Here is a 22,568-nt window from a genome sequence, read left to right as displayed (position 1 = left end):
CTTCAAATACAAAAATCATATATAGTTATATCCACAATTGAACTAACTAAATGTAAACCATTTTAGGTCACATTGAGGTCATCACTAAGTTTTAGTACATGCTGCGCTACTTGGGTATTAGGAAGACATCAACCAGCATGAAATGTAAGCCCTAGAGACAAACTAGGGCTATGTATTCTCTTTAGAGCATACCCCTCAATTATTTCTACTTCTCCACGTTTTTTATTAACAAATCTCCCTTGAATTTGGCAGAGAAAAGCACAGCTGAGACATGCAGTACAAGGAATCTGACAGTTCCATTAATGAAATTACTACACTAAGTAAGCATTGTTCTGTTTCAAGTCATGGTGGTCTACCTGGATTTGCAATCACAATTTCCTAATTGCACAACAACCCTAAAGTATGAGTCAACACTAAATGTGAGGGAAAAAAAAATTGGCCAGGCGTGGTGCCTCATGCCTGTAATCCTAGCACTTTGGGAGGCCAAGGCGGATGGATTACCTGAGGTTGGGAGTTCAAGACCAGCCTGGCTAACAGGGTGAAACCCTGTCTCTACTAAAAATACAAAAAATGAGTCAGGTGCAGTGGCGTGCACCTGTAATCCCACCTACTCTGGAGGCTGAGGCAGGAGAATCACTTGAACCAGGGACACAGAGATTGCGGTGAGCTGAGATCACACCACTGCACTCCAGCCTGGGCTACAGAATAAGACTTTGTCTCAAAAAAAAAAGAAAAAGAAAGAAAAAAAAAGAAATAATTTTAAAAAAATTATCATTTAATTATATTAAATGATTACCAAAAATAAAATTTTATGATATATTTCCAAGTTGTGAGATGATCAAAAGCTTTAACCCATTACTTTTATACTGAGACATCAAATGTTGAACTCTACAAATGGCATTAATCAATCTTCACCGTCAGTGGAGATTGTCTTTATTGGATTTGGGTCCTCATTGTGATAGAAAATATGAAGGCCTAATAAATTCTGAATATATGACTGTACAAAATAAACTTAGCAGAATAGTACATTATTCATATAGATAGGATCCTGTAGAGTCATTTCTTCACTTAAAACTTAACAAAACAATAGACAGTTTTTATCTCTCATCCCCCTCTCACCCTTCCCTCTGAGTCCCCAAAGACTGCATATTGAGTACAGTGTACACTGCTTTGGTGACTGGTCAACCAAAATCTAAGAAATCACCACTAAAGAACTTATTCATGTAACTAAAAACCACCTGTACCCCCAAAAGTATTGAAATAAAAATTTAAAAATAATTTCAGAATATCCTCTTCTGGACACTGGCCTAGGAAGAGAACTCATGACTGAGATCTCAAAGTACAAGCAACTAAGACAAAAATAAACAAATAAGACTTGATTAACCTAAAATGCTTCTGCACAGCAAAAGAAATAATCAATAAAGTGAACAGACAACCTTCAGATTGGGAGAAAATATTTGCAAATTATGCATCCAACAGGGGACTAAAATCCAGAATTTATAAGGAACTCAAGCAACTCAACATCTTCAAAATACAACCAAATAACCCAATTAAAAAGTGGACAAATGACATGAATAGACATTTTTCAAAAGAAGACATACAAATAGCCAGCCCACATATGGAAAAATGCTCAACATCACCAATCATCAGAGACATGCAAATTAAAACCATAATGAGACATCATCTTATACCAATCAGAATGGCCATTATTAAAAAGTCAAAAAACAATAGATGTTGGTGAAGATGCAGAGAAATGGAATGCTTATGCCCTGCTGATAGGAATGTAAATTAGTACAACCACTGTGGAAAATAGTATGGGAATTTCTCAGAGAACAAGAAACAGAAATGTGATTTGATCCAGCAATCGCACTACCGGATATCTGCGCAAAGGAAAAGAAATCATTATATAAAAGAGATACCAGCACAAGTATGTTTAGATTCATTATTCATGATACCAAAAATGTGGAATCAATCTAAGTGTCCACCAATTGATGACTAGGTAAAGAAAATTGTTTATACACACATACACGTACATATACATACACACAATGGAATACTATTTAGCAATAACAAAGAATAAAATCATGTCTTCTGCGGCAAAAAAATAACAAAACAGCAACAACAAAAACTAAGTTTGAATTAAGTCCTGTCTAAGGTATTTTGTTTTGTCTGCAATTGTTTTTGTTCTTGTTTGTTTGTTTTTTGAACTAAGAATATCAGAGGAATTTGGATCAAAGATATGAATCCCTGTTTCTGCCACTCAGGAGCTAAGGAACCATTTAAAAATGAGACATTAAGTATTCTGTAACAACCTTGAGAGAGATGAGCTGGTAAGGAGCAATGAGAGATGCCAGGAAAAATGACACAAATAATATGAATCCCTGCTCACAGGGGTGCTGTGGTATTCTTCCTACTACTTTAACCTGAAGACCAAATTTGACTTCTGGCTTTTCTTAATGAAAAAAACAAAGTCACCCAGGATATATTTCAATGGGTGTCTGAACGATTTATCTGTACTTATAACCTTCTATATTGAATAAGGACACTATGAAGATATTATAACTTTAGATACAATTTGGATTTAGAGGGAGTTATTTGTGATTGCAGCTCTTAATACCTTTTTAAAATTATTGCAACACCAGTACATTATCCTCTAACATAACAACCTGAATGTTAAGAGCAGTTAATTTAAAAGAGCAATTTATTTAAGCCATATGTAGAGGCTAGGAGTATTTTCATATAGGTCTATCTCTGATTCTGACCTCTCATTTCTACCTTGTGTGTTCATGTGAGGATGCTGATACACACACACATTTCACAGCACCAACATGAAAATAGATGTACAGTATAACTTTTAAAGCATGTTAATATAAGTAAAGTATGATGGTGAGATGGAAGAGTGGAAGCACTTTTTGTGTAAAACATTTAACTTAATGGTCTTTTGTAGGAATTAGATGCATCACCGCTGTATTACAAATGAGCCATTAATCTTGAAGCTTCATCAGTATTAACTTGGTTCAATTTCATCATGTTGTTGAGAGGCTCATCATTTCTGTAGAGGTTCAACAGAAAGGCCTTTTGAGCAGTGTACAAGTTCTTTTTGTATATTTACAAAAGCTTTATTCAGTTTGTTAACTTCTTAATCATTCATAATGTTTATCTTCTTAAGATTAGTGGTAACTGGTGTTGCTTTGTTTTTAGTCTTAAAGTGTTTTTTGGCTTGCTATATGAAATACATTCCTGGCCTTTTCTCTCTTAATTTGTTCTTGTCCATTGTCTATAATACGCATGTGCACCTTCTTAAGCTTCAAGTGATGCCATCTATTGAGTGAATAAACTAAATGTTTGTCTTTAAATTGCTCTGACCTTTCTAGAAGCCAAGGGAAAAGGGGAAACATTAAAATATACCACAGCTGTTTTTTATTGATTAATTTTATACTGGTAGATTCATTTTGGTTTATTGGATGAACCAGATTTCCAGTTGATATTCCTAAGGAACAATTGTTATATGGTGGAGAATATAAAACAAATGACAATACTTTGGTAATACTATTATGAAAAAATATTTATTATATTGACCAGGAGTCTGCAAAGTGTTTTCTTAAGTACTATGTTTTACAAGTAAGATGATTTTTAACTAAATCAACTTCCTTTTTTTGAGTATGAAGTTCAAAAATGCTGCCAATAAAAGAAAAGTAATTATTTCAAATTCACAGTGAAATGGCGACTAATGTAATGCTCATTGCTTGCTGAAACACTATTTTTTTCATCTTTGTAAACTTAAATAAAAAGACAATTAAGTGAGTCAAACGTTATTTGTATGACCAGATAGCTGTCTTTGTGGAATTCAGTTATTTTAATGTGACCTCTCTTTTAAAATGAAGTTAATTTTCAGTAGAATGATGATCTTCTCTGTTAAGATATCTTAAGTTTCACAGTGACCTCAGGTACTATGGTAATATTAACTTTGGCCCATCAATCTTATTTAGAACCAAAGAGATTAAAAATTAGTTAGTTTACATGGAAGTGTTCACTTAGTTTGATTTTTTAATTTATTTAAATTAATATTTGGAATTAATGCTTTAAAATAATCTCATTTTAAATACTATTTCCCATTTAATTCATAGATTAGGTGACAAATATTTAACAGAAAATTTTCTGTGGTCTGGGAATTTATATCAAAATTTATACATTTCAAACTTTACCTCTGAAATAGAAGTATGATTATCTTCATTTAAATAAGTTCACTTATTATGGTATGGCGAATTTAAGGTGATCAACTTAGCTGTTTGCTTGGGACTTTCTTTTTTTAAAAGCTAAAAGTCTTATGTCTACCGAACTACTCATTCCTAGGCAAACTGGGATGGTTTCTTTTCCTAAGTGTTGATTATACACTCAAAGCTTTATTTCTGAAATTAAGGAGGATGAGTAGTAGAGCTGTATTTGGCATGCCATGAGAGAGAGAAATGATCCTCTGTTGCTGTAGGTTTCTGAAGTGTGTGTGTGTGTGTGTGTGTGTGTGTGTGTGTGTGTGTTGGGAGAAGGGGGGATTTAGTTACCATAGAATAACCCAACTTAACATGCTTATCAGAAGTTTCCTCCACCTATAGGTGAGACTAAACTCATTATCAAATATATTAAATTAGACCTTATACTATAAAATGTATAGCTCACATTTCTATAAGAAAATAAAAATTACATTAATTGCAGTAAACAATAGGTGTTTATAAGTTGCTAATAACAATATACATGAAAAATAGCAATGTGTTAATCTATCCTGTACTTGACAGCCCACTCGATATATAAAAACTGAAAAGAGGAATCAATTCAGCATTTGATCTATTTCTTCTTTTAGTGAGTTGAATGCCAAGGTTTGGAAATACACAAACATGCCTTTGGAAGCAAACATCTATCTTACTTTTGACAGTGAACTAATTAACTGGTGCATATTAGACAACTAAACTTGAACTGACTTGGAACCTCAATAAGCTTGTGAGAGGAGTAATTCTGGTAAGCAAACAGTGAAATTAAGACAAAGATGAAATGGTTTCACAATGACAGTAAAAAGAAACAAGAGAATCAAGAAAATTGTCTATAAAAAGGAAAGTAATCTATTTCTTGTATCTCACGTCACATCAGAAATAAGCAAATTTTGCAGTATCAAAGTTTTGTGATTTTTATTTGATTGACACAAAATACATATTTATAACAATTTTATAACCTTAACCAACTGATTTGTCATTTCATGTGCCAAATATATTCAATGTTGCTTTCCTTAAGGCTTTTCTATTTTATAAGGGAAAACTAATTTTGATTGCTAGTATGAAGAGGATTTTAAAGCAACTTTAGATGCTGATTTCTTACTTCAGCAGCAACCTTTCTTAGGAAAGATAAGGATTTCCATTAGAAATCTTGCTTTTCATGATGTATTAAGCATTGTAAACTTCTCTTTCTTAAAGAAACTATATCATGAAATTATGGCATATACCTAGAATTACAGCATCTATATTCCCTGGTGATTCTATTTATATTTATTTAAAGCATTTGCTAGTTTTTAGAAACCATACAGAAAAATGAAAAGAAATTCCTTCATATAGGCAGATATTAATAGTGGGAAAACCTCACCTCTCTCTCTTTCTCTTTTTTCTTAGTATTTGTATATGTGGCCATTTTACCACATATGTGAATTCATTGTTCAAATGGGTTCAAAAGCATTAACTCATTCTATTCATTTCATCGTTTTTTTCAATAGCCTGGATAGAATATTTGTATATTCATTTCCATACTTCAGATAAGGAAATAAAAATTATAGAATTTTTTTCAACTCACACACCTCAATTCTCACAGGTCTAAGACATAAAACCTTTATACTTAGGTTTCAAATCTCATCAATTGTTACTTTATTTTAAAATTTATTCTCTATTCCCCAATAAAAATATTTTCAATGGAAGTTTTAATTGACACATAAGAACTATTATTGTTAAAAATTGGAAGTATATAACCTTATAATTCTGATGTTTTATTGTTTTTATGACACCACCTTCTTGCTTTGACATCACTTATTCACTTATCCTTCTGAAGTTTAAGTACTAATAAATTATTAACAGATTATTTCTAAAATATCTTATTCTATCCAGTTTAAAGAAATGTAATGATCCTTCAAAAAGCAATGATGAATTTACATAAATTAATGTTCAATTTCCACTCATAGTCAAAATCTTCTATGGAAAATTAATAAAGTAAAATCAATAGTAATTATATTATTTAAATTAAAAAAACATTAGAATTATTTTTCCTCTAGCTTTTCTAGGTAGCACCTAAATTTAGGAACTGTATCAAAAAAATGTAGAATAATGCAAAATAAAAAACAAAGCTGGCCTATTTTGGCTCTCTGGGGACCAAGGGAAATCTGATTTTAACAGAAAATTCTCAAGTAGTTTGGGAAATTATATAAGATCATTTTCTGGTCTCCTATTATTACTTTAACATTTTTCCATAAATCACAGTAGTTGCTGACAACTCCACGACCATACTATATTCTAGAGAAATGTGAAAATTCAACAAATATTGTCTGAAATATAACTCTTCTCCAACTTGTTATGCTAAAAAGAGACAAAAAGTTTAAATTACGGCATCCTTGCTCTCACTGAGCTCACAGTCTAATGTGTGTTTACGATCATTCCAAGAAATCCCATTTAGTGTAGTCACTGCTATGTAGAAAGACAGTATTGCAAACAATGGGAACAGAAAGGAAGAAGTAGTCGACATAATCACAAATGTTGTGAGGTAGTTTCATTCTGGATGAAGGCATGTATTGGGATAGACATGAAATAGGAAATGCAATCTTTTCCATATTTCCATCTATATTTCTACATATAAAATTGTGACTGGAGTTCAAGGAATGGTAGGTGACCATAAATTATTGAATATCTGTACTTTTACCCAAGATATTATAATTAATTTCTAAATTTCCTTTAGAAATACCATCATTCTCAGCAAACTATCGCAAGGACAATAAAACAAACACCGCATGTTCTCACTCATAGGTGGGAATTGTACAATGAGAACACATGGACACAGGAAGGGGAACATCACACACCGGGGCCTGTTGTGAGGTGGGGAGTGGGGGAGGAGGGATAGCATTTGCAGATATACTTAATGTTAAATGATGAGTTACTGGGTGCAGCACACCAACATGGCACATGTATACATATGTAACTAACCTGCACGTTGTGCACATGTACCCTAAAACTTAAAGTATAATAAAAAAGAAGAAATACTCATATATGGATATGTGAATGATCAATTTAATTTAATGACTTGTGAGGTGACTGACAGGAATTTCTTTCTCTTTCTTTTTTCTTTCCTTCCTTCCTTCTTTCGTTCGTTCGTTCTTTTTTTTTTTTTTTTTTTTTTTTTTTGGTCTGTGTCTCTCTCTATCGCCCAGGCTGGAATGCAGTAGTGCTATATCTGCCCACTGCAACAACCTCCACCTCCTGGGCTCAAGCCATCTGCCCATGTCAGCCTCCTGAGTAGCTGGGACTGCAGACATGCACCACCATGCCTGGCTATTTACATATTTTGTAGAAATGGGGTTTTGCTATGTTGCTCAGGTTGGTCTCCAGCTCATGAGGTCAAGTGATCTGTCCATTTCAGCCTCCCAACATGCTGGGATTACAGGCGTGCACCACCATGCTCATCCTGAAAGTAATTTCTTACACTACAGTGATTCATTATCTAATGTTTCCCTCCAAAAATAACACAGATAACACAAAGCAAAACAAGCAAAGCCTCTTATTTTCTAATTATGAGAAAATGACTGAAGAAATTGAGCAAATACTGGAATTTTTCATGATTGTGAACAAATGTACACTATTCTAAAACATATATGAGTAACTAATTTATTATTCACAATCTGTAGTATCCCATAAAAGTGCACCATAGCTAATGGCCAGAGAACCTGTTCTTCCCCTATTTTCATTTATTTCCTTTTAAAGATTTCTCTGATTTTCAAAAGTATTACTACAAGAACAAAAATGTGGCTACCTAATTCATCACCAAGTATTTGATTTTCTTGTTTTAAGACATGATAATCACTATTATTCAAGATCACTTCTTTATTCAATAGGTATTTATTTTAAGTATGCTCTGGGGAGTTATTAATCACATATGGCACAAAGAAAGTAAAAGAATGAAATTGTCCCAGTTCTCTTAGATATAACTTTAAAATGAACACAAACAAACAAATGAAAATCTCACAATTCCTAAAGGCAATACATTCTAGGACATCGTTAATCCAAGATGCTGCAAGTTGAGTATGTCATTTAAACACACGTAGATATATTTTACTATTTGGGAGTAAAGTAAAATTGACATATATGTATTTATGGGCATGTGTATATATATATGCGTGTGTGTGTTTGTATAAATGTATATACACATGCATATACATTACATATATGCATATATGTATGTATACACATTACACATTATTATATATATACATATATGTACGTATACATTTATATATATGCCTATATATGTAATGTATATGTATGTGTATATATGTAATGTTTTTACTACAAGTGTTTAAAGATTTTCTTCTTAGGAGACAGTTTCTTCCCCTTCTTAAATATATACATTTTCTTTAAAAATTTCTACATTAGTATTTTATATCACTGTAGACAAAGTGTAATATTCTCCAGTGCTATACTGTTCTCTGATTCTGATGTATTTATTTTTTCTCAAGGACTTTCATTTTTAAACTTTATAAATACAGTGTCTCTTATTAAACTCTTATCATAGCTTTAAATTCAAAAAAAATTAGAAAAGTTATGGGAAATCTTTAGAGAGTGAAGTCACCCTTTTCTTTTCAACAGGAAAGCAAGCAGTCTCAAAGAACCATGAAAATGATCTGATTGCATTTAGTCCTAAATCAACTTTCAGCTGCTGAGGTAAAAATGCCTTTACCGTGACATTACACCTTTGTAGTTGTCTCTCACATACTACATAGACTTGCATGCCAAATATCATTCAACTTCAGGAATGAATGTGATCATCATGGGCTACAAAAGAAGATAAATGATCACCTTACTCATTTAAAATGATATTAAAACTCTTTTTTTTTTTTTGCAGTTAAATCTTCCTTTTGCTCTTATAGGCTACATAACATCTATTTATTTCATTTTTCTATCAAACAAATGACTGTAGAAAAACAAAATCCCTATTTTCCTTTCCCAGCTAATTGCTAATGCAAACTTCTTTTAATAGTGGCATAATATTAAATAAACAATCAATTAAGCAATTAAATATATAGCTTTAGGTTCAAGATAACCTACATTGACTCTACTCATTTTTTGTTACAGTTATATTTAATCATTTCAGAAGAAAAATAACTCCTTTAAGTATATGTCATTTTGTTTCCACAACATTATAAATGTTCTGATTGATGCTGTTTTTCACGGCGTAGACAGACATATCTGATAACGTTGCCATCTCAGGAAGAGTACATCTTTAACAGGCTAAAAGTGACTTTAATGTTCTTTTTAATTTTCATAATTAGTTAAAAACTTAGATTGATAATTGACGATTTAACTCTTTTAATACAAGTCAAGTTTATTTAGTAGCATTTATTTAGATTACTTCAATCTATCAGTAGTTTGCATTTTGTAATTTAACTAAAAACTTAGATTAAATATATGTGTCACATATTTTTTCCAATTGTAGAAGTGTATGTGAACTAAATTTTCCCTCAAAATACCTTATTATAATTTTTTAATATAATTTTTATATAATCAAACTTTACCCCACTGATTTCAGTTTATAAATTCAGAAAATGACTTTAAATATATTCTTGCATTTGATTTTCTCTATTTTAATTTAATTATCTTTTTTATTGTGCTACAATAATATCTTAATTATTGGGGCTTTATAATTAATTTTTTCACCTGGTATTCCAAGTACTTCTTTGGTATTTTTTCAAAGTTTCCCTATATATTTTTAAATTTGTTTTTCCAAATAAATTCTTGGATATTTTTTCTTAAATATCCCTTATATGTAAATTATTAAATAACATCTGATACATCACATCATTTGATTTTGTCTTTGTGAATTTTTGAAACTGTAGGGTAATATGATTTTTCTCAGGCTTTGACTAAAAAATAAAATCAACTAAATGTTTTTTTTTTCAATTTTTTTTCAATTCATGGTAGAACATTGATTAGAACATTTCCTTCCATAAGAAGTAGTAAATAATCAACCTCAGAATTGTATTAGTCATTACATAGGAAACATTTACAGATATACTAGAGTAATAATATAGAAATACAAAATGAATAAAACTTTAAAATATGATAACCTTGCATGAGTTGAAAAAATTTTTTTTCAAATAGTCCACTCATTACAGATATGCGCTTCAGATATATTTTAATTCATGGTCCTCATAAAAGAGATCAAGTTGGACTATATTAAAAATATTAAGACTTATTATGATATCCTTCTCTTTAGGTTTGATTCTAGGTAATTTTATAATTATTTCAGATATTTTTTATATCTACCTTTTATATCAGGCATTTTAACGAGATAGTTCAGGGACAATGTTCTCTTCTGGGTTAATTTGGGTACTTTTAAAGTTCAGCTCCTTCTCCCCGGATGACACCATGGAGCTCTCCTATTTTAAGTAGGAGTATCCTACTTAAAGAGATAGGATACATGTATTAAAAACAAGTACTTGGCCAATTAGAATATTATGGAGTTAGAAGAGAGGCAGCTAAATTTTTAAAAAATGAAATGTGTTTCTTCAGATTTCTATATTCATTATTCAAATGCGAAAAGCAACTTTTTCTTTGGATGAAAATCTCAGTGATAGTGTGTGTCAAACATTTTTGGTACAATTGCATAATTAAACTCTCCACCTCATTTTAAGGAGTTCTGGTCATCTGCATACTGTCAAAAGGATTTTTTTGTGAGTTGAGATAGATTGCTTAAAAAAGTCATCCTAACTCTGAAGAACAGCTGGAAAAATAAACAGTCAGGACTTCAGACAACTATCAATCTAGGGAAACTTGGTAACCAACAAAGAATGAATAAATTCCTTTTTCTGTTCTCATAACAGAAGTAAGAATAGTCAAGAACTGACCTATATTTGCTAATAGTAAGCTTATCCAAAATACAATAGCAACAACCAACAAAAAACTCACTCATATTTTTCCAGGACCTAGGAGGATTCCTGTTTTGGCCCTCCATCTGCCTGCCTTCTTACGCCTGAAAAATTTTCTGCCTGATCCCAGGTTTAGATTGGAAATGATTATGAAGAACTGAGCAAAAGATAGAAAATATTAACCTGTGGATCTCTGTCTCCGTCTCCTGTATCTCCCCCTGTGTGAGTGCGTATGTGTGGTCAGTCCCTCCTCAGTAACAGGTGGACACTATTTTCAAATCTGAACTTTCAGCAACTGATGTTAGGTTTCTCTTTTATCTTTTATTTTGTTTGCAATTAAAGTTAAGATATATATCTCATTGAGTGACTATTACAAAGCATAAGGTAAGATCATGGCCTGTCTTCTTCAACATTGTGTGCCTGGAGTTGAGAGTTTCCACAATGCAATGTTTTTGATATTCTTTCAATGAGCTGTACTAGTTACATAGCACTAAGAGATTACAAAAGAATTAGAGAGAGATTTTCCTGAAAGACAAGTGACTAAAGATTTCACCAAAACTTACTGAGGCCAAACAAAAGTTACTTAGTCCATGGGCCTCTTGTAATACCCGTGATTACATCTGCAATCAGAATGTTGGCTGTCTAGTAAATTATGTATGATTCTCACTTTGTAATGTGGATTGCCTTATTTTTTAAATCAGTGTTTCTGTTGACTTTTGAGTACAAGGTGAAAACATGACTTCGCAATTGTTATAGATAACATAAGAATCATGTAGACACCAATTTCTAAACATTAGATGTTCATATTGGGAAGAATACCAGTTAGTGCCTTTTGTGTAAACCAGACCTAGTTTAGGCTAGGCTAGGCTAGGCCAAGCAACTGTTCGGACCCTTTTTCATTCTCAAATGTGTCCTAGTATGAATGATAAATTAGTAAAGTATGTACACATGCAGGATATGGCATTAGCACGGGCTATTCCTGTCTGCGTTAGAAATGGGACTGCAAAATGTTACAAGCCAAGATCTCATTTGTGAAAGTCTGCTGTTTCACTAAGCAGTTGACAAATGGATCTCCTAAACGTGCCAACAATGTCAAGGTAAATGCAGAATTTTAACTAATGAAAGTTAAATCCATTTGTTCTGAGATATGCAACTAACTAAACATCTTGCTGTTTTGGTTTTTCCTGATCTACACTCAATCCACTTGTATCAGTTAGTTCAGATGGATCTAAAAGCTAAGACTAAAAATGACTGCTAAGAATAAATCTTGATTGACTTCTTTTGTGTATTTTATATACATTTTTAGAGAGGACCTATCACCATATTTACATTCAAATTTATGTGTTCAGTTAGAGAGCTTCTTGAATGATTTTCAGCTAGCAAGTTTACATTGGTGTAAATTTTAGAATAAAATTTCTTGAAGCCTTTGTGGATTTGCTTTCTATTGCTGCTGTAATGAAACACTACAGATGCAGTGGCATAAAACAACATTTATTCTCCAACATTTCTGGAGGTCAGAAATCTGGAATCAGTCTTATTGATGTAAAGTCAAGGTGTCAGCAAGACTGGCTTCTTCTGCAGGTTCTGAGTGGGAAATCTGTTTCTTTATCTTTTTCTCAGCTTCTATTGGTAGCCTATATTATTTGGCTTGTACCTTCCTTCCTTCAGCTTTAAAAAATAACACTCCAATCTCTGCTTTGTTATCATATCACCTTCTCTGTCTCTGATTCTGTATGCAACATTTTAATAAGGACCTCTGTGATTATATCAGGCCCCATCTGATAATCAGGATAATCTCTTCATCTCAAGATACTTATCTTCAACGTATCTGCAAAGTCCTTTTTGCCATGTTAGATAACATCCATAGGTTATGGGGATTAGGCCACAGAGGAAAATTTGGGTACCATTATTCAGCCCAGCATACTCTGGATGCTCAGAAACTGTTGAAGAAAGTTTATGTTCTGGTTTCTTTCCCAAATATTTGTGAAACTCCTTCTAAAGTACTGAGCTTTACCATATGTACAGATAGAATGGCTCTAAATCCTTGTTAATAAGCATCTTGGTAGAAGAGCTGCTATCTTAAGGATCCAAAACATAATATGAAATAGATTCACATAAATAACCTGACCTTATTTTGTTTTTCTTTCACAAATGATTTTTTCTTAACCATAGCAGGCGAATTTTTAAATAATAAAACTTGTTAAAAAAAGGTTTTTTCAATTATTTTTCCTGTTCCAGCACTAGTAAAGACATTGTGACATTCTCAATTTCTCTAAGACATTTAAAATGTTTATATGTTTCCTTTAAATATGAATGTTTTAACTATTCACAAGCATTGCACTAATTTGAATGAATTAATCTATCACTTCTTATAGTTGTTTTAATTTATTTTATCACTTACAAAACTTCCGCTGAAAAAAAGCAAGATAAAAGATAAACTTGCAACTCCTTTGGTGCTTACTCTTGTAAATGGATAATAGCATAAAAATCAAGTTTAAAAGTGTGAGAGAAGAAGCTTATGAATTCATTATTAGAGGTCTCCCTTAAACATTTCCTACTCTATAGCTAATATCAATTATTATAGCCAATCAACAGAAAACATGTGGAATTATAAAGTACTTCTCATTGGAAATTAGTTAATTTACATATCATGCATGTAGAGGTAACATTGGCATAGCACTAATTCCTGAGCATTTCTGTATTAGTCCATTCTCATACTGCTAATAAAGACATACCTGAGACTGGGTAATTTATAAGGGATAGAGGTTTAATTGCCTCACAGTTCAGCATGGGTGGGAAAGCCTCAGGAAACTTACAATCATGGCAAAAGGGGAAGCAAATATGTCCTTTTTCACATGGCAGCAGGAAGGAGAAGTGCTGAGCAAAAGGGCAAAAAAGCTCCTTAAAAAAACCATCAGATCTTGTGAGAACTCACTCACTATCACAAGAACAGCAGCATGGGGGAAACCGCCCCCATGATTCAATTACCTCCTACTGGTTCCCTCCCATAACACATGGGGATTATGGGAACTACAAGTCAAGATGAGATTTGGGTAGGGACACAGAAAAACCAATGTTAATTTTTATTTTTGTCCTAGATCTATTAAGATACTGGTAAATTTCCTGTACATCAAATCCTTCACACATAATGGAAGTTATGTGGTAACTTTGATTTCTATTAATCTTCTCAGTTGAACACATCTGAAGCTTTATTATTGTTTGCTGCCTAGGAAAGGACAAGCCAAAAGGCCCCAGATAATACTATTTATGGTTGACCAAAAATAAAGTTTCTACCACTTTGAATGACTAACAATTTTATGGCAATAAAACCATTTGAGAATGACTTAAACATGAATCCTGTGAAAGATGCTTCTTACGTTATTTGAAAAAATTCTTCCAAGTAAAAGCACATTGTTGTTTGCTTATTTAAAATATGAGAGTAATTTAAATTATTAAAATATATCATAGAACTAGAAAAACAGTAACACATGCACATGAACAATATTTAAAAGTGAACAGCTAGTTTGAGGATGCTGCTCTCTTTCAAGTAGTACTTTAAGCATAAGCCAACTTCCCTCCCAAGAGTCAGTACAAGTACAGGATAAACTACTCAGTTAATGAAGTTCTTTCAGAGAGCCATTGAGAAATATGTCCATGAAAGAGAGAGATGAGAGGAGATGTAAGGCATAGACCAGGACATGAATGAAATGGATCATGATCATATGGTATTATTGAAGCTACATCAGAGCAATTCAGTGGCTATTTGATTTTGTTATTTTATGCTTAATACATCTGGGATCCTACCTCTTTCTCCCCGTTTTCTTAAAAATGAAGTAGAGCAAGCTCTCTGTTATTATCACACAAGTTCATTCTACTTAACAAAACTCTTTCAAATTTTTCACCTACATGACTAATAATATACATAGAGGAAAAAATCAAGCAAATTTAATGTAAGCAAGCATTTCAGAAGGAAGAACTGAAAAGCAAAGTTTGTGACCAAGCAGTACATATATATATATATATATACACACATTTGTGACCAAGCAGTGTGTGTGTGTATATATATAATATATATTTATATATATTATGTATATATTATATATTATATATATAATATTATATATATAATATATATATATATAATATATATCTCATTCTGAACCAAAAGTGCTTAGTCTGTTCCAACAAAGCAAGAAAATAACAAGAAAACAATTTGTCCTAACCAATTATGTGCATCTAACTGTCAGACGCAATGCCCACATGAACCAGAAAAAGATTTCCCAATCTGGAATCTATCTCCTGTTATTACGGTCTGCTAGTCTGAAACAGTTTTTCTTTGTAAGTCTGGGGTTCTCTAACTTTCATAAAGTTGTATGCATTTGATCTTTCCTTTTTTCTTACTATTTTCCATTTTCTGCAACCTAAACTTCCTCTAAGGAAGAATTTTTCAACCACAACGATATTGGCATTTTGGACTCAATATTGCTTTATTGTAGGAAACTCTCCTGTGCACTGTAGGATCCTTAGCAGCAACTTGGCTTCTATAGCCAAACGCCAGTAGCAGCCCTGATCTCTACTTGTGACAACTAAAAATGTCTTTAGACATTGCCACATATTACCTAAGGGGCAAAATCACACTTGGTTCCTTCAGGGATCTTCCTGATTCTGACTCTAACTATTCCTTTTCAAAGATGTCTGCGACTCTCAGCACAAATTATGGCACTGACAACCCAGTCCCTAAGTGTGAAGAAACTGTCTCCGAAGACTGATAAATAATGAATATATTGGTGTGTTTATTTGGTTTGGGGTACAATCAGAAGGTATCTTTCACAGATTAAAATGTAATTGGTAAGGTGATAGATGGTCACAGTATTTCTGTTTAATTCAGGCTTTCGTAGATCAGCATAGCATGAATTTCAGATTTTGCAATTTTGTGTATATTTGAATACTAATATTTTGAGTGTCATAACATACTTAGCTTACCCAATGCCTCTTCTTTCTTTCTTTCTTTCCCTCCCTCCATTTCTTTCTTTCTTTCTTTCTTTCTTTCTTTCTTTCTTTCTTTCTTTCTTTCTTTCTTTCTTTCTTTCTTTCTTTCCTTTCTATTTCTTTCTTTCTCTCTCTTTCTTTTTTTTTTTTTTTGAAACAGGATCTTACTCTATTACCCCAGGATGAAGTGCAGTAGCACAACCATAGCTCACTGCAGTCTTAATTCCTGGGCTCAAAGTGATTATCCTACTCCAGCTTCCCAAGTAGCCAGGACTATGGATGCGTGCCACCAGATCACACTAATTAAAAAAAAAATAGAAATTGCATCTCATGATGTATTCCAGGCTGGTCTCGAACTCCTGGCCTCAAGCCATCCTTCTATCTCAGTCTCCTTGTTAGTTTGGATTACAGGCCTGGCTGTAACGCTTCTTTCTTTGACCGACTTTTATATTTTTTTACATAAAACCATAATGCAAATGTTTTTTTATGCATCACTTAATTTTTCCCACCTTTCAACAAATGCATCTTTTCCCATGTTCTATGTATTGCTATAAAATGTAATCTGGCTTTCCAGGCTTGGTCAAATTAGCTCTGACTATCTCATTACTAAGAAAGAGTTCTCCTGGTCAGTTTCTATAGTCTGCGCACTTCCTATAAGGGAGTCCCTCCAAATAGGGTTCCACCAACTACATTTGGCATCATTTGCCTTTAGGGCAATTTTTCTGCCTTCCCTGGAAGAAAGTTAGTACCATACAAAGAAACAAATATATCTTTCTTCATAGAGATTACATTTCAGCCTAATCTAGTCTTCTAGTCAATAAAAATAATGTTTGAAGAACTATGTTGTAAACTGGGAAGCCAGATGGCAATAATTGTCAAGAAAAAAAAAAACCACAGAAAGTGGAGATGACACATATGGGCTGGATGAGAGTATGGGAGTGTGGCTGGCTCTCCTTCTCCATGAGTTCTGCATCCATGGATTCAACCAACTGTGGCTGAAAATATTTTTTAAGACAAATGATGGTGGCCTCTGTATGAAACACACAGACTCCTTTTTCTTGTCATTATCCCTTTCAAAATACAGTATAACAACATAGCATTTACTTTGTGTTAGGTATTACAAGTAATCTATAGATAATGTGAAGTATACGGGAGGATGTAGACTGGTTATATGAAAACACTATGTCCTTTTATATAAGAGACTGGAGCATCCATGAAGTATCCAAGTGGGTGGAGGTCCCTAGTACCAACACTCCACGGATACCTAGGGAGGACTGTATATAACATTTTAGATTGGGTTTCTACAGAAGGACAAACCGAGGATGTAACATTTGAGAAAATACCTGCACAGAATGAAGAAACTGATGAATAATAAATGTGGGTGAAAATTTGGGTGTAAATGCTCACAAAAAAGGCCTCAAGCAGGAATATGCCTGAGTTCTTATGGGAACTTCCAGGATGATATCGATGTTATTGTAGAGCAAACCAGGAGAAGTATGATAATATTGAGCCTCTGGTTAAAAGCTTACCTGCTTTCCTCTCTGCAAAGTTTAATTATGTGAGCCTTCAAATTCCTCTCTCTCTCTCTCTCTCTGTGTGTGTGTGTGTGTGTGTGTGTGTAATGGGGGAAGTGGGGACAAGGAGAGAGGGACAGACAGAATGAGAGAGAAAGACAGAGACAGAGAGAGATTTTCTTTAGATTTTCAATTGTTGCAACTAAAATTTAAAACTTTTAATCCTACCCGAATGCAAATTGTACTCATATGGAATTCTAATTCGAGCTTTACTTCTTCCAGCGTGAGTTTACATAAGTCACTCTTGTTGAGGATAATTGTAAAAAAAAAAAAAAAGCAAAAATGATTTAACTGGAGGATAGAAATAGAAGACAGAAATAAAGCAGATGGTGAAGTTAAAGTAGATTAGTTTTAAATTTTGTGTTTTTTTCTTTGTTCTCTAATGACGCCTTATAGGAGATTTAAAAAAAATAAGATAAAACATAAACCGAATTCTTATATATACACTTCTGAGCCAGTTGCAAAAGAAGAGAATCAAAGGAGCTTTGTATAAAGCTCCGATGCTATTTTCTTTGATATAACAAACAACACTCGATAACTTTAAGTCATAACATTAGGAAGTTATACAATATTTGAATAGACACAAACCAGAAAGTGCATTTCTAACTATATGTATTAAAATAAAATAAATGAAAATAAATGTGTCAGTAAATTACTGAAACTCTAAGGAAAAGAATGCCTGAATCATTGCGGTAAGGCATAATAAATAGTATTTAATTGCATAGTACCTGTATTTTACAATTATAATATGCATAATATCAAACATTTTTAAATGTATTGGATGCCATTTATTTATATAAACATGAAAATAACTATAGGATTTTTTTTGCCATGAGCTCTTAATCTCTTCAATAGTTTATACATATGTGATGGTGATTAGAAACCTAACACCCTCAATTGTAAAGCAACAATTGTTTTATCATTGAGGCCATTTATATTATTAATATTGAGAATGCAATTGACATTGTGAATGTGCTTGATTAGATATTCCTCACCACAATTTCAATGAGGAAGTTCGCCATCCTTATGCCACTTCAATTATAAAGAAAATGAATTGAAAATAGAGAAATTTAACTCATAATGAAGAGCATGACTTAGAATTAATAAGGTTCTGACCTACAGGGTTTTTTTATCTCCTCATATTTTCCAGCCTATTTTATTAATATCAGCTTCCTAATCTTAATGTTACTATGAAGAATGCTTTATTCTTCATAAAATTTCATTAAATGCATATTAAAAAAGAAACATTTTTGTTCTCTTTTTAATTTTAGTCTAATCCCATTAACAAGAGTAAACCACTATTAAATTTGTTGGTTTATTTTCTTATAGCTTATTTAATACACATCTGCACAAATACAAATTTCATCCTGGCCCAACTGGCCATCAAAACTCTGATTAAACTTGGTCTTAAGTTAAATGCTCATACTAACAGAGCCACTCTGTGAATTCCAAATGCATTCTTCCCCATGTTTCTCTTTGGATCCTTGCTTCGGTGTCCCTGTCTGTTTCAATTTATCCCTGGGCCAGGTAGGTCACAGGCTCTGGAAATTTTAATGTTTCCATCAAACCAAATCAAATATGCTAAGAAAATTTCATGTTAAATGCTAAATGAGAATGGGGATGGATGACATCAAATACCACATCACCTTTTGCCATCTAAATGGCTCCCCTCCCTTATGCTTTCTGCTGCTTGGGAAAGCCTCTGCTCCCGATATATAATATTTTCTAGTGTCTATACCACTCTGGGAGGTAAAATCAATTTCTGAGGGAGCAGTCCTGAAATGACTTCTAACATTTTCAGCACCTCAGAAAATACATAAAAATTATTTTTTTACAAGTGGATAAATACATACAAATATCTAAAACCAAATAATAGAATGATACAGATGCTTTTCACAAAACATTTTAACTTGAGCATTTTCAATGTGATTAATAACCTTCAAAAACAAGGCCAAATGGATTCATCTTTTATTATATGGATACACTATAATTTTTAATATTCTTGTTGTTTAATTTGATTAATTTTCCTTTACAATAAATAATATTATAATGAACATTTTATATGCATGTTTTATATAATCTTTTAAATTTACTTTAGATATTTCTAGATACTGAATTATTACCGGTTGAAAAATTTCAGGCACATACTGCTAAATTGCCATTCAGTGGACTTATTACAAGTCATATTTTCCCTGGATACATGTGAACATACTGTCTCAATTTTCCTTTGTGATACAGAAATATAAACTGCGTATGCTTTTATGTTCTGTGATATGAAAATATCAAATGATATCTTCATAGTGCCTTAAATAATATTTCATTAATTTTTTGACAGTTTGGATTACCAACTGTAGTAAGATGGCTGAATAGGAACAGCTCCACTCTGCAGCTCTCAGCAAGACTAACACAGAAGGCAGGTGATTTCTGATTTCTGTATTTCCAACTGAGGTACCCTGTTCATCTCATTGAGACTGCTTAGGCAGTGAGTGCGGCCCACCAAGGGTGAGCAGAAGCAGGGTGGGGCATTGCCTCACCTAGGAAGTGTGAGTTTACATAAGGGGTCAGGGACCTCCCTACCCTAGCTAAGGGAAGCCATGAGGGTTTGTGCCATGAGGGACTGGGCTATCTGGCCCAGATACTACACTTTTCCCATGGTTTTTGCAATCCGCAGACCAGGAGATTCCCTCGTGTGTCTACATTCCCCGGGCCCTGGGTTTCAAGCACAAAACTGGGAGGCTGTTGGGGCAGACACTGAGCTACCTGCGGAGTTTTTTTTTTTTTTTTTCGTACCCCACTGATACCTGGAACTCCAGTGAGAGAGAACCATTTACTCCCCTGGAAAGCGGGCTGAAGCCAGGGAGCAAAGCGGTCTGGCTCAGCGGGTCCCACTCCCTTAAGCCCAGCAAGCTAAGAACCACTGGCTTGAAATTCTCACTGCCATCACAGCAGTCTGAAGTCGACCTGGGATCATCAAACTTGGTGGGGATGGGGTATCCGCCTTTACTGAGGCTTGAGTAGGAGACTTTCCCGTGACCCTTCTAAAGACTGGGCGGAACGCATCACAGCACAGCAAAGCTGCTATAGCCAGACTGTCTTGCTAGATTCCTCTTCACTTCGTAGGGCATCTCCGAAAGAAAGGCAGCTGCCCCAGTCAGGGGATTATAAATAAAACTCCCACCTCCCTAGGACAGAGAACCTGGGGGAAGGGGCGGCTGTGGGCGCAGCTTCAGTGGACTTAAGCATTCCTGCCTGTCAGCTCTGAAAAGAGCAGTGGATCTCCCAGCACAGCGCTCCAGCTCTGCTAAGGGATAGACCGCCTCCTCAAGTGGGTTCCCTGACCCCTGTGCCTCCTGACTGTGAGAGACCTCCCAACAGAGGTCGACAGACACCTCGTATGGGAGAGCTCTGGCTGGCATCTGGTGGGTGCCCCTCTGGGACGAAGCTTCCAGAGGAGGGAACAGGCAGCAATCTTTTCTGTTCTTCAGCCTCTGCTGGTGATACCCAAGCAAACAGGGTCTGCAGTGGACCTCCAGCAAACTGCAGCAGACCTGCAGAAGAGGGGCCTGACCATCAGAAGAAAAACCAACAAACAGCAAGCAATAACATCAAAGTCAATAAAAAGGACCCCCACACACAGAAACCCCATCAAAAGGTCATCAGCCTCAAAGGTCAAAGGTAGATAAATCCATGGAGATGAGGAAAAACCAGCAAAAAAATGCTGAAAATTCCAAAAACCAGAATGCTTCTTCTCCTCCAAATGATCACAGCTCCTCTCCAGCAAGGGCACAAAACTGGACAGAGAATGAGTTTGATGAACTGACAGAAGTAGGCTTCAGAAAGTGGGTAATAACAAACTCCTCTGAGCTAAAGGAAGCAACGCAAGGAAGCTAAGAACCTTGACAAAAGGTTACAGGAATTGCTAACTAGAATAACCAGTTTAGAGAAGAACATAAATGACCGGATGGAGCTGAAAAACACAGCATGAGAACTTTGTGAAGCATACACAAGTATCAATAGCTGAGTTGCTCAAGCAGAAGAAAGGATATCAGAGATTGAAGATCAACTTAATGAAATAAAGCATGAAGACAAGATTACAACAAAAAGAATGAAAAAGAACGAACAAAGCCTCAAAGAAATATGGGACCATATGGGAAGACCAAAGATATGATTGACTGGGGTCCCTTAAAGTCATGGGGAGAATGGAAGCAAGTTGGAAAACACTTCAGGATATTATCCAGGAGAACTTCCCCAACCTAGCAAGACAGGCCAGCATTCAAATCCAGAAATACAGAGAATGCCACTAAGATACTCCTTGAGAAGAACAACCCCAAGACAAACAATTCTCAGATTCTCCAAGGTTGAAACAAAGGAAAAAATGTTAAGGGCAGCCAGAGAGAAAGTTCAGGTTACCTACAAAGGGTAGCCCATCAGATTAACAGTGGGTCTCTCTGCACAAACCCTACAAGCCAGAAAAGAGTGGTGCCCAATAGTCAACATTCTTAAAGAAAAGATTTTGCAAACCAGAATTTCATATCCAGCCAAACTAAGTTTCATAAGTGAAGGAGAAATAAAATCCTTTACAGACGAGCAAACGTTGAAGGATTTTGTGACCACCAGGCTTGCCTTACAAGGACTCCTGAAGGAAGTACTAAATATAGAAAGGAAAAACTGATACCAGCCACTGCAAAAACATACCAAAATATAAAGAACAATGAAACTAAGAAGAAACTGCATCAACTAATGTGCAAAATGACCAGCTAGCATCATAATGACAGGATCAAATTCACACATACCAATATTAACATTAAATGTAAATGGGCTAAATGCCCCAATTCAAAGACACAGAA

At 34.1% G+C, this 22,568-nt stretch overlaps 1 protein-coding gene across 7 annotated transcripts in view; it reads right to left on the bottom strand.

The window, feature by feature from the left end:
- LOC129144276 (protein eyes shut homolog) overlaps positions 1–22,568 on the bottom strand; it is a 378,386-nt gene that overhangs the window by 31,922 nt on the left and 323,896 nt on the right. The gene's annotated exons all lie outside the window — the stretch shown is intronic.

This window comes from Pan troglodytes, chromosome 5, assembly GCF_028858775.2.
Source record: "Pan troglodytes isolate AG18354 chromosome 5, NHGRI_mPanTro3-v2.0_pri, whole genome shotgun sequence".
In the NCBI taxonomy this organism is placed as follows: domain Eukaryota; kingdom Metazoa; phylum Chordata; class Mammalia; order Primates; family Hominidae; genus Pan; species Pan troglodytes.
This window is presented reverse-complemented; position numbering and strand designations above follow the sequence as displayed.